Source organism: Camelus bactrianus, chromosome 27 (assembly GCF_048773025.1).
Source record: "Camelus bactrianus isolate YW-2024 breed Bactrian camel chromosome 27, ASM4877302v1, whole genome shotgun sequence".
Lineage (NCBI taxonomy): Eukaryota > Metazoa > Chordata > Mammalia > Artiodactyla > Camelidae > Camelus > Camelus bactrianus.
This window is the reverse complement of record NC_133565.1, coordinates 6,867,275-6,879,787: the sequence shown is the minus strand read 5'-3', so window position 1 is coordinate 6,879,787 and position 12,513 is coordinate 6,867,275.

The following is a 12,513-nucleotide window of genomic DNA, read 5'->3' as shown; positions in this document are numbered from 1 at the left end:
ATCTAGGTGAAGGACGGCTTTCACACACACTTATCTCTCAGAACTGAGCATGTGGAGAGACGTTCGTTCATCTAGCACAAAGGGAACGGGTTGCAGGAGAAACTTTTACTCTGGTTTCTCGGTCTGTTTCCTAGTGCCGGTTTGAAGTTCCTTCAGTTTTCACTGTAAAACCGAGTTGGAGCTAGTACCTCCCCATATATATGTATGGAGAGGAGTTTGCAACTGAAGAGAAACTTTGTGTTCCCAACAAGCTAGGTGAAGGACGGCTTTCACACACACTTATCTCTCAGAATTGAGCATGTGGAGAGACTTTCGTTCATCTAGCACAAAGGGAACGGGTTGCAGGAGAAACTTTTACTCTGGTTTCTCAGTCTGTTTCCTAGTGCCGGTTTGAAGTTCCTGCAGTTTTCACTGTAAAACCGAGTTGGAGCTAGTACCTCCCATATATATGTATGGAGTGGAGTTTGCAACTTAAGAGAAACTTTGTGTTCCCAACAAGCTATGTGGAGGACGGCTTTCACACACACTTATCTCTCAGAACTGAGCATGTGGAGAGACGTTCGTTCATCTAGCACAAAGGGAACGGGTTGCAGGGAAACTTTTACTCTGTTTTCTCAGTCTGTTTCCTAGTGCCGGTCTGAAGTTCCTGCAGTTTTCACTGTAAAACCGAGTTGGAGCTAGTACCTCCCCATATATATGTAGGGAGTGGGGTTTACAACTGAAGAGAAACTTTGTGTTCCCAGCAAGCTAGGTGAAGGACGGCTTTCACACACACTTATCTCTCAGAACTGAGCATGTGGAGAGACGTTCGTTCATCTAGCACAAAGGGAACGGGTTGCAGGAGAAACTTTTACTCTGGTTTCTCAGTCTGTTTCCTAGTGCCGGTTTGAAGTTCCTGCAGTTTTCACTGTAAAACCGAGTTGCAGCTAGTACCTCCCCATATATATGTATGGAGTGTAGTTTGCCACTGAAGAGTAACTTTGTGTTCCCAACAAGCTAGGTGAAGGACGGCTTTCACACACACTTATCTCTCAGAACTGAGCATGTGGAGAGACGTTCGTTCATCTAGCACAAAAGGAACGGGTTGCAGGAGAAACTTTTACTCTGGTTTCTCAGTCTGTTTCCTAGTGCCGGTTTGAAGTTCCTGCAGTTTTCACTGTAAAACCGAATTGGAGCTACTACCTCCCCATATATATGTATGGAGTGGAATTTGCAAGTGAAGAGAAACTTTGTGTTCCCAACGAGCTAGGTGAAGGACGGCTTTCACACACACTTATCTCTCAGAACTGAGTATGTGGAGAGACGTTCGTTCATCTAGCACAAAGGAATGGGTTGCAGGAGAAACTTTTACTCTGGTTTCTCAATCTGTTTCCTAGTGCCGGTCTGAACTTCCTGCAGTTTTCACTGTAAAACCGAGTTGGAGCTACTACCTCCCCATATATATGTAGGGAGTGGAGTTTACAACTGAAGAGAAACTTTGTGTTCCCAACAAGCTAGGTGAAGGACGGCTTTCACACACACTTATCTCTCAGAACTGCGCATGTGGAGAGACGTTCGTTCATCTAGCACAAAGGGAACGGGTTGCAGGAGAAACTTTTACTCTGGTTTCTCTATCTGTTTCCTAGTGCCGGTTTGAAGTTCCTGCAGTTTTCACTGTAAAACCGAGTTGGAGCTAGTACCTCCCCATATATATGTATGGAGTGGATTTGCCACTGAAGAGAAACTTTGTGTTCCCAACAAGCTAGGTGAAGGACGGCTTTCACACACACTTATCTCTCAGAACTGAGCATGTGGAGAGACGTTCGTTCATCTAGCACAAAGGGAACGGGTTGCAGGAGAAACTTTTACTCTGGTTTCTCAGTCTGTTTCTTAGTACCGGTTGGAATTTCCTGCAGTTTTCACTGTAAAACCGAGTTGGGGCTAGTACTTCCCCATATATATTTGTGGAATGGAGTTTGCAACTGAAGAGAAACTTTGTGTTCCCTACAAGCTAGGTGAAGGACGGCTTTCACACACACTTATCTCTCAGAACTGAGCATGTGGAGAGACGTTCGTTCATCTAGCACAAATGGAACGGTTTGCAGGAGAAACTTTTACTCTGGTTTCTCGGTCTGTTTCCTAGTGCCGGTTTGAAGTTCCTGCAGTTTTCACTGTAAAACTGAGTTGGAGCTAGTACCTCCCCATATATATGTATGGAGTGGAGTTAGCAACTGAAGAGTAACTTTGTGTTCCCAACAATCTAGGTGAAGGACGGCTTTCACACACACTTATCTCTCAGAACTGAGTATGTGGAGAGACGTTCGTTCATCTAGCACAAAGGGAACGGGTTGCAGGAGAAACTTTTACTATGGGTTCTCGGTCTGTTTCCTAGTGCCGGTTTGAAGTTCCTGCAGTTTTCACTGTAAAACCGAGTTGGAGCTAGTACCTCCCCATATATATGTATGGAGTGGAGTTTGCAAATGAAGAGAAACTTTGTGTTCCCAACAAGCTAGGTGAAGGAAGGCTTTCACACACACTTATCTCTCAGAACTGAGCATGTGGAGAGACGTTCGTTCATCTAGCACAAAGGGAACGGGTTGCAGGAGAAACTTTTACTCTGGTTTCTCAGTCTGTTTCCTAGTGCCGGTTTGAAGTTCCTGCAGTTTTCACTGTAAAACCGAGTTGGAGCTAGTACCTCCTCATATATATGTATGGAGTGGAGTTTGCAACTGAAGAGAAACTTTGTGTTCCCAACAAGCTAGGTGAAGGACGGCTTTCACACACACTTATCTCTCAGAACTGAGCATGTGGAGAGACGTTCGTTCATCTAGCACAAAGGGAACGGGTTGCAGGAGAAACTTTTACTCTGGTTTCTCAGTCTGTTTCCTAGTGCCGGTTTGAAGTTCCTGCAGTTTTCACTGTAAAACCGAGTTGGAGCTTGTACCTCCCATATATATGTATGGAGTGGAGTTTGCAACTGAAGAGAAACTTTGTGTTCCCAACAAGCTAGGTGAAGGACGGCTTTCACACACACTTATCTCTCAGAACTGAGCATGTGGAGAGACGTTCGTTCATCTAGCACAAAGGGAACGGGTTGCAGGAGAAACTTTTACTCTGGTTTCTCAGTCTGTTTCCTAGTGCCGGTTTGAAGTTCCTGCAGTTTTCACTGTAAAACCGAGTTGGGGCTAGTACCTCCCCATATATATGTATGGAGTGGAGTTTGCACCTGAAGAGAAACTTTGTGTTTAAACAAGCTAGGTGAAGGACGGCTTTCACACAAACTTATCTCTCAGAACTGAGCATGTGGAGAGACGTTCGTTCATCTAGCACCAAGGGGACGGGTTGCAGGAGAAACTTTTACTCTGGTTTCTCAGTCTGTTTCCTAGTGCCGGTTTGAAGTTCCTGCAGTTTTCACTGTAAAACCGAGTTGGAGCTAGTACCTCCTCATATATATGTATGGAGTGGAGTTTGCAACTGAAGAGAAACTTTGTGTTCCCAACAAGCTAGGTGAAGGACGGCTTTCACACACACTTATCTCTCAGAAGTGAGCATGTGGAGAGACGTTCGTTCATCTAGCACAAAGGGAACGGGTTGCAGGAGAAACTTTTACTCTGGTTTCTCAGTCTGTTTCCTAGTGCCGGTTTGAAGTTCCTGCAGTTTTCACTGTAAAACCGAGTTGGAGCTTTTACCTCCCATATATATGTATGGAGTGGAGTTTGCAACTGAAGAGAAACTTTGTGTTCCCAACAAGCTAGGTGAAGGAAGGCTTTCACACACACTTATCTCTCAGAACTGAGCATGTGGAGAGACGTTCGTTCATCTAGCACAAAGGGAACGGGTTGCAGGAGAAACTTTTACTCTGGTTTCTCAGTCTGTTTCCTAGTGCCGGTTTGAAGTTCCTGCAGTTTTCACTGTAAAACCGAGTTGGAGCTAGTACCTCCCCATATATATGTATGGAGAGGAGTTTGCAACTGAAGAGAAACTTTGTGTTCCCAACAAGCTAGGTGAAGGACGGCTTTCACACACACTTATCTCTCAGAACTGAGCATGTGGAGAGACGTTCGTTCATCTAGCACAAAGGGAACGGGTTGCAGGAGAAACTTTTACTCTGGTTTCTCAGTCTGTTTCCTAGTGCCGGTTTGAAGTTCCTGCAGTTTTCACTGTAAAACCGAGTTGGGGCTAGTACCTCCCCATATATATGTATGGAGTGGAGTTTGCACCTGAAGAGAAACTTTGTGTTCAAACAAGCTAGGTGAAGGACGGCTTTCACACAAACTTATCTCTCAGAACTGAGCATGTGGAGAGACGTTCGTTCATCTAGCACAAAGGGAACGGGTTGCAGGAGAAACTTTTACTCTGGTTTCTCAGTCTGTTTCCTAGTGCCGGTTTGAAGTTCCTGCAGTTTTCACTGTAAAACCGAGTTGGAGCTATTACCTCCTCATATATATGTATGGAGTGGAGTTTGCAACTGAAGAGAAACTTTGTGTTCCCAACAAGCTAGGTGAAGGACGGCTTTCACACACACTTATCTCTCAGAACTGAGCATGTGGAGAGACGTTTGTTCATCTAGCACAAAGGGAACGGGTTGCAGGAGAAACTTTTACTCTGGTTTCTCAGTCTGTTTCCTAGTGCCGGTTTGAAGTTCCTGCAGTTTTCACTGTAAAACCGAGTTGGAGCTTGTACCTCCCATATATATTTAAGGAGTGGAGTTTGCAACTGAAGAGAAACTTTGTGTTCCCAACAAGCTAGGTGAAGGAAGGCTTTCACACACACTTATCTCTCAGAACTGAGCATGTGGAGAGACGTACGTTCATCTAGCACAAAGGGAACGGGTTGCAGGAGAAACTTTTACTCTGGTTTCTCAGTCTGTTTCCTAGTGCCGGTTTGAAGTTCCTGCAGTTTTCACTGTAAAACCGAGTTGGAGCTAGTACCTCCCCATATATATGTATGGAGAGGAGTTTGCAACTGAAGAGAAACTTTGTGTTCCCAACAAGCTAGGTGAAGGACGGCTTTCACACACACTTATCTCTCAGAACTGAGCATGTGGAGAGACGTTCGTTCATCTAGCACAAAGGGAACGGGTTGCAGGAGAAACTTTTACTCTGGTTTCTCAGTCTGTTTCCTAGTGCCGGTTTGAAGTTCCTGCAGTTTTCACTGTAAAACCGAGTTGGGGCTAGTACCTCCCCATATATATGTATGGAGTGGAGTTTGCACCTGAAGAGAAACTTTGTGTTCAAACAAGCTAGGTGAAGGACGGCTTTCACACAAACTTATCTCTCAGAACTGAGCATGTGGATAGACGTTCGTTCATCTAGCACAAAGGGAACGTGTTGCAGTAGAAACTTTTACTCTGGTTTCTCAGTCTGTTTCCTAGTGCCGGTTTGAAGTTCCTGCAGTTTTCACTGTAAAACCGAGTTGGAGCTTGTACCTCCCATATATATTTATGGAGTGGAGTTTGCAACTGAAGAGAAACTTTGTGTTCCCAACAAGCTAGGTGAAGGAAGGCTTTCACACACACTTATCTCTCAGAACTGAGCATGTGGAGAGACGTACGTTCATCTAGCACAAAGGGAACGGGTTGCAGGAGAAACTTTTACTCTGGTTTCTCAGTCTGTTTCCTAGTGCCGGTTTGAAGTTCCTGCAGTTTTCACTGTAAAACCGAGTTGGAGCTAGTACCTCCCCATATATATGTATGGAGAGGAGTTTGCAACTGAAGAGAAACTTTGTGTTCCCAACAAGCTAGGTGAAGGACGGCTTTCACACACACTTATCTCTCAGAACTGAGCATGTGGAGAGACGTTCGTTCATCTAGCACAAAGGGAACGGGTTGCAGGAGAAACTTTTACTCTGGTTTCTCTATCTGTTTCCTAGTGCCGGTTTGAAGTTCCTGCAGTTTTCACTGTAAAACCGAGTTGGAGCTAGTACCTCCCCATATATATGTATGGAGTGGAATTTGCCACGGAAGAGAAACTTTGTGTTCCCAACAAGCTCGGTGAAGGACGGCTTTCACACACACTTATCTCTCAGAAATGAGCATGTGGAGAGACGTTCGTTCATCTAGCACAAAGGGAACGGGTTGCAGGAGAAACTTTTACTATGGGTTCTCTGTCTGTTTCCTAGTGCCGGTTTGAAGTTCCTGCAGTTTTCACTGTAAAACCGAGTTGGAGCTAGTACCTCCCCATATATATGTATGGAGAGGAGTTTGCAACTGAAGAGAAACTTTGTGTTCCCAACAAGCTAGGTGAAGGACGGCTTTCACACACACTTATCTCTCAGAACTGAGCATGTGGAGAGACGTTCGTTCATCTAGCACAAAGGGAACGGGTTGCAGGAGAAACTTTTACTCTGGTTTCTCAGTCTGTTTCCTAGTGCCGGTTTGAAGTTCCTGCAGTTTTCACTGTAAAACAGAGTTGGAGCTAGTACCTCCCCATATATATGTATGGAGAGGAGTTTGCAACTGAAGAGAAACTTTGTGTTCCCAACAAGCTAGGTGAAGGACGGCTTTCACACACACTTATTTCTCAGAACTGAGCATGTGGAGAGACGTTCGTTCATCTAGCACAAAGGGAACGGGTTGCAGGAGAAACTTTTACTCTGGTTTCTCAGTCTGTTTCCTAGTGCCGGTTTGAAGTTCCTGTAGTTTTCAGTGTAAAACCGAGTTGGAGCTAGTACCTCCCCATATATATGTATGGAGTGGAATTTGCAACTGAAGAGAAACTTTGTGTTCCCAACAAGCTAGGTGAAGAACGGCTTTCACACACACTTATCTCTCAGAACTGAGCATGTGGAGAGACGTTCATTCATCTAGCACAAAGGGAACGGGTTGCAGGAGAAACTTTTACTCTGGTTTCTCAGTCTGTTTACTACTGCTGGTTTGAAGTTCCTGCAGTTTTCACTGTAAAACCGAGTTGGAGCTTGTACCTCCCCATATATATGTAGGGAGTGGAGTTTACAACTGAAGAGAAACTTTGTGTTCCCAACAAGCTAGGTGAAGGACGGCTTTCACACACACTTATCTCTCAGAACTGAGCATGTGGAGAGACGTTCGTTCATCTAGCAGAAAGGGAACGGGTTGCAGGAGAAACTTTTACTCTGGTTTTTCTGTCTGTTTCCTAGTGCCGGTTTGAAGTTCCTGCAGTTTTCACTGTAAAACAGAGTTGGAGCTAGAACCTCCCCATATATATGTATGGAGTGGAATTTGCCACTGAAGAGAAACTTTGTGTTCCCAACAAGCTAGGTGAAGGACGGCTTTCACACACACTTATCTCTCAGAACTGAGCATGTGGAGAGACGTTCGTTCATCTAGCACAAAGGGAACGGGTTGCAGGAGAAACATTTACTCTGGTTTCTCAGTCTGTTTCCTACTGCCGGTTTGAAGTTCCTGCAGTTTTCACTGTAAAACTGAGTTGGAGCTAGTACCTCCCCATATATATGTATGGAGTGGAGTTAGCAACTGAAGAGAAACTTTGTGTTCCCAACAAGCTAGGTGAAGGACGGCTTTCACACAAACTTATCTCTCAGAACTGAGCATGTGGAGAGACGTTCGTTCATCTAGCACAAAGGGAACGGGTTGTCGGAGAAACTTTTACTCTGGTTTCTCGGTCTGTTTCCTAGTGCCGGTTTGAAGTTCCTGCAGTTTTCACTGTAAAACAGAGTTGGAGCTAGTACCTCCCCATATATATGTATGGAGAGGAGTTTGCAACTGAAGAGAAACTTTGTGTTCCCAACAAGCTAGGTGAAGGACGGCTTTCACACACACTTATTTCTCAGAACTGAGCATGTGGAGAGACGTTCGTTCATCTAGCACAAAGGGAACGGGTTTCAGGAGAAACTTTTACTCTGGTTTCTCAGTCTGTTTCCTAGTGCCGGTTTGAAGTACCTGCAGTTTTCACTGTAAAACTGAGTTGGATCTAGTACCTCCCCCTTTATATGTATGGAGTGGAGTTTGCAACTGAAGAGAAACTTTTTGTTCCCAACAATCTAGGTGAAGGACGGCTTTCACACACACTTATCTCTCAGAACTGAGCATTTGGAGAGACGTTCGTTCATATAGCACAAAGGGAACGGGTTGCAGGGGAAACTTTTACTCTGGTTTCTCAGTCTGTTTCCTAGTGCCGGTTTGAAGTTCCTGCAGTTTTCACTGTAAAACCGAGTTGGAGCTAGTACCTCCCCATATATAAGTATGGAGTGTAGTTTTCCACTGAAGAGTAACTTTGTGTTCCCAACAAGCTAGGTGAAGGACGGCTTTCACACACACTTATCTCTCAGAACTGAGCATGTGGGGAGACGTTCGTTCATCTAGCACAAAGGGAACGGGTTGCAGGAGAAACTTTTACTCTGGTTTCTCAGTCTGTTTCCTAGTGCCGGTTTGAAGTTCCTGCAGTTTTCACTGTAAAACCGAATTGGAGCTACTACCTCCCCATATATATGTATGGAGTGGAATTTGCAAGTGAAGAGAAACTTTGTGTTCCCAACGAGCTAGGTGAATGACGGCTTTCACACACACTTATCTCTCAGAACTGAGCATGTGGAGAGACGTTCGTTCATCTAGCACAAAGGAATGGGTTGCAGGAAAACTTTTACTCTGGTTTCTCAGTCTGTTTCCTAGTGCCGGTCTGAACTTCCTGCAGTTTTCACTGTAAAACCGAGTTGGAGCTAGTACCTCCCCATATATATGTAGGGAGTGGAGTTTACAACTGAAGAGAAACTTTGTGTTCCCAACAAGCTAGGTGAAGGACGGCTTTCACACACACTTATCTCTCAGAACTGAGCATGTGGAGAGACGTTCGTTCATCTAGCAGAAAGGGAACGGGTTGCAGGAGAAACTTTTACTCTGGTTTTTCTGTCTGTTTCCTAGTGCCGGTTTGAAGTTCCTGCAGTTTTCACTGTAAAACAGAGTTGGAGCTAGAACCTCCCCATATATATGTATGGAGTGGAATTTGCCACTGAAGAGAAACTTTGTGTTCCCAACAAGCTAGGTGAAGGACGGCTTTCACACACACTTATCTCTCAGAACTGAGCATGTGGAGAGACGTTCGTTCATCTAGCACAAAGGGAACGGGTTGCAGGAGAAACATTTACTCTGGTTTCTCAGTCTGTTTCCTACTGCCGGTTTGAAGTTCCTGCAGTTTTCACTGTAAAACTGAGTTGGAGCTAGTACCTCCCCATATATATGTATGGAGTGGAGTTAGCAACTGAAGAGAAACTTTGTGTTCCCAACAAGCTAGGTGAAGGACGGCTTTCACACAAACTTATCTCTCAGAACTGAGCATGTGGAGAGACGTTCGTTCATCTAGCACAAAGGGAACGGGTTGTCGGAGAAACTTTTACTCTGGTTTCTCGGTCTGTTTCCTAGTGCCGGTTTGAAGTTCCTGCAGTTTTCACTGTAAAACTGAGTTGGAGCTAGTACCTCCAAATATATATGTATGGAGTGGAGTTAGCAACTGAAGAGAAACTTTGTGTTCCCAACAATCTAGGTGAAGGACGGCTTTCACACACACTTATCTCTCAGAACTGAGTATGTGGAGAGACGTTCGTTCATCTAGCACAAAGGGAACGGGTTGCAGGAGAAACTTTTACTATGGTTTCTCGGTCTGTTTCCTAGTGCCGGTTTGAAGTTCCTGCAGTTTTCACTGTAAAACAGAGTTGGAGCTAGTACCTCCCCATATATATGTATGGAGAGGAGTTTGCAACTGAAGAGAAACTTTGTGTTCCCAACAAGCTAGGTGAAGGACGGCTTTCACACACACTTATTTCTCAGAACTGAGCATGTGGAGAGACGTTCGTTCATCTAGCACAAAGGGAACGGGTTGCAGGAGAAACTTTTACTCTGGTTTCTCAGTCTGTTTCCTAGTGCCGGTCTGAACTTCCTGCAGTTTTCACTGTAAAACCGAATTGGAGCTACTACCTCCCCATATATATGTATGGAGTGGAATTTGCAAGTGAAGAGAAACTTTGTGTTCCCAAAGAGCTAGGTGAAGGACGGCTTTCACACACACTTATCTCTCAGAACTGAGCATGTGGAGAGACGTTCGTTCATCTAGCACAAAGGAATGGGTTGCAGGAAAACTTTTACTCTGGTTTCTCAGTCTGTTTCCTAGTGCCGGTCTGAACTTCCTGCAGTTTTCACTGTAAAACCGAGTTGGAGCTAGTAACTCCCCATATATATGTAGGGAGTGGAGTTTACAACTGAAGAGAAACTTTGTGTTCCCAACAAGCTAGGTGAAGGACGGCTTTCACACACACTTATCTCTCAGAACTGAGCATGTGGAGAGACGTTCGTTCATCTAGCAGAAAGGGAACGGGTTGCAGGAGAAACTTTTACTCTGGTTTCTCTGTCTGTTTCCTAGTGCCGGTTTGAAGTTCCTGCAGTTTTCACTGTAAAACTGTGTTGGAGCTAGAACCTCCCCATATATATGTATGGAGTGGAATTTGCCACTGAAGAGAACCTTTGTGTTCCCAACAAGCTAGGTGAAGGACGGCTTTCACACACACTTATCTCCCAGAACTGAGCATGTGGAGAGACGTTCGTTCATCTAGCACAAAGGGAACGGGTTGCAGGAGAAACATTTACTCTGGTTTCTCAGTCTGTTTCCTACTGCCGGTTTGAAGTTCCTGCAGTTTTCACTGTAAAACTGAGTTGGAGCTAGTACCTCCCCATATATATGTATGGAGTGGAGTTAGCAACTGAAGAGAAACTTTGTGTTCCCAACAAGCTAGGTGAAGGACGGCTTTCACACAAACTTATCTCTCAGAACTGAGCATGTGGAGAGACGTTCGTTCATCTAGCACAAAGGGAACGGGTTGTAGGAGAAACTTTTACTCTGGTTTCTCGGTCTGTTTCCTAGTGCCGGTTTGAAGTTCCTGCAGTTTTCACTGTAAAACTGAGTTGGAGCTAGTACCTCCAAATATATATGTATGGAGTGGAGTTAGCAACTGAAGAGAAACTTTGTGTTCCCAACAATCTAGGTGAAGGACGGCTTTCACACACACTTATCCCTCAGAACTGAGTATGTGGAGAGACGTTCGTTCATCTAGCACAAAGGGAACGGGTTGCAGGAGAAACTTTTACTATGGTTTCTCGGTCTGTTTCCTAGTGCCGGTTTGAAGTTCCTGCAGTTTTCACTGTAAAACAGAGTTGGAGCTAGTACCTACCCATATATATGTATGGAGTGGAGTTAGCAACTGAAGAGAAACTTTGTGTTCCCAACAAGCTAGGTGAAGGACGGCTTTCACACAAACTTATCTCTCAGAACTGAGCATGTGGAGAGACGTTCGTTCATCTAGCACAAAGGGAACGGGTTGTCGGAGAAACTTTTACTCTGGTTTCTCGGTCTGTTTCCTAGTGCCGGTTTGAAGTTCCTGCAGTTTTCACTGTAAAACAGAGTTGGAGCTAGTACCTCCCCATATATATGTATGGAGAGGAGTTTGCAACTGAAGAGAAACTTTGTGTTCCCAACAAGCTAGGTGAAGGACGGCTTTCACACACACTTATTTCTCAGAACTGAGCATGTGGAGAGACGTTCGTTCATCTAGCACAAAGGGAACGGGTTTCAGGAGAAACTTTTACTCTGGTTTCTCAGTCTGTTTCCTAGTGCCGGTTTGAAGTACCTGCAGTTTTCACTGTAAAACTGAGTTGGATCTAGTACCTCCCCCTTTATATGTATGGAGTGGAGTTTGCAACTGAAGAGAAACTTTTTGTTCCCAACAATCTAGGTGAAGGACGGCTTTCACACACACTTATCTCTCAGAACTGAGCATTTGGAGAGACGTTCGTTCATATAGCACAAAGGGAACGGGTTGCAGGGGAAACTTTTACTCTGGTTTCTCAGTCTGTTTCCTAGTGCCGGTTTGAAGTTCCTGCAGTTTTCACTGTAAAACCGAGTTGGAGCTAGTACCTCCCCATATATAAGTATGGAGTGTAGTTTTCCACTGAAGAGTAACTTTGTGTTCCCAACAAGCTAGGTGAAGGACGGCTTTCACACACACTTATCTCTCAGAACTGAGCATGTGGGGAGACGTTCGTTCATCTAGCACAAAGGGAACGGGTTGCAGGAGAAACTTTTACTCTGGTTTCTCAGTCTGTTTCCTAGTGCCGGTTTGAAGTTCCTGCAGTTTTCACTGTAAAACCGAATTGGAGCTACTACCTCCCCATATATATGTATGGAGTGGAATTTGCAAGTGAAGAGAAACTTTGTGTTCCCAACGAGCTAGGTGAATGACGGCTTTCACACACACTTATCTCTCAGAACTGAGCATGTGGAGAGACGTTCGTTCATCTAGCACAAAGGAATGGGTTGCAGGAAAACTTTTACTCTGGTTTCTCAGTCTGTTTCCTAGTGCCGGTCGGAACTTCCTGCAGTTTTCACTGTAAAACCGAGTTGGAGCTAGTACCTCCCCATATATATGTAGGGAGTGGAGTTTACAACTGAAGAGAAACTTTGTGTTCCCAACAAGCTAGGTGAAGGACGGCTTTCACACACACTTATCTCTCAGAACTGAGCATGTGGAGAGACGTTCGTTCATCTAGCAGAA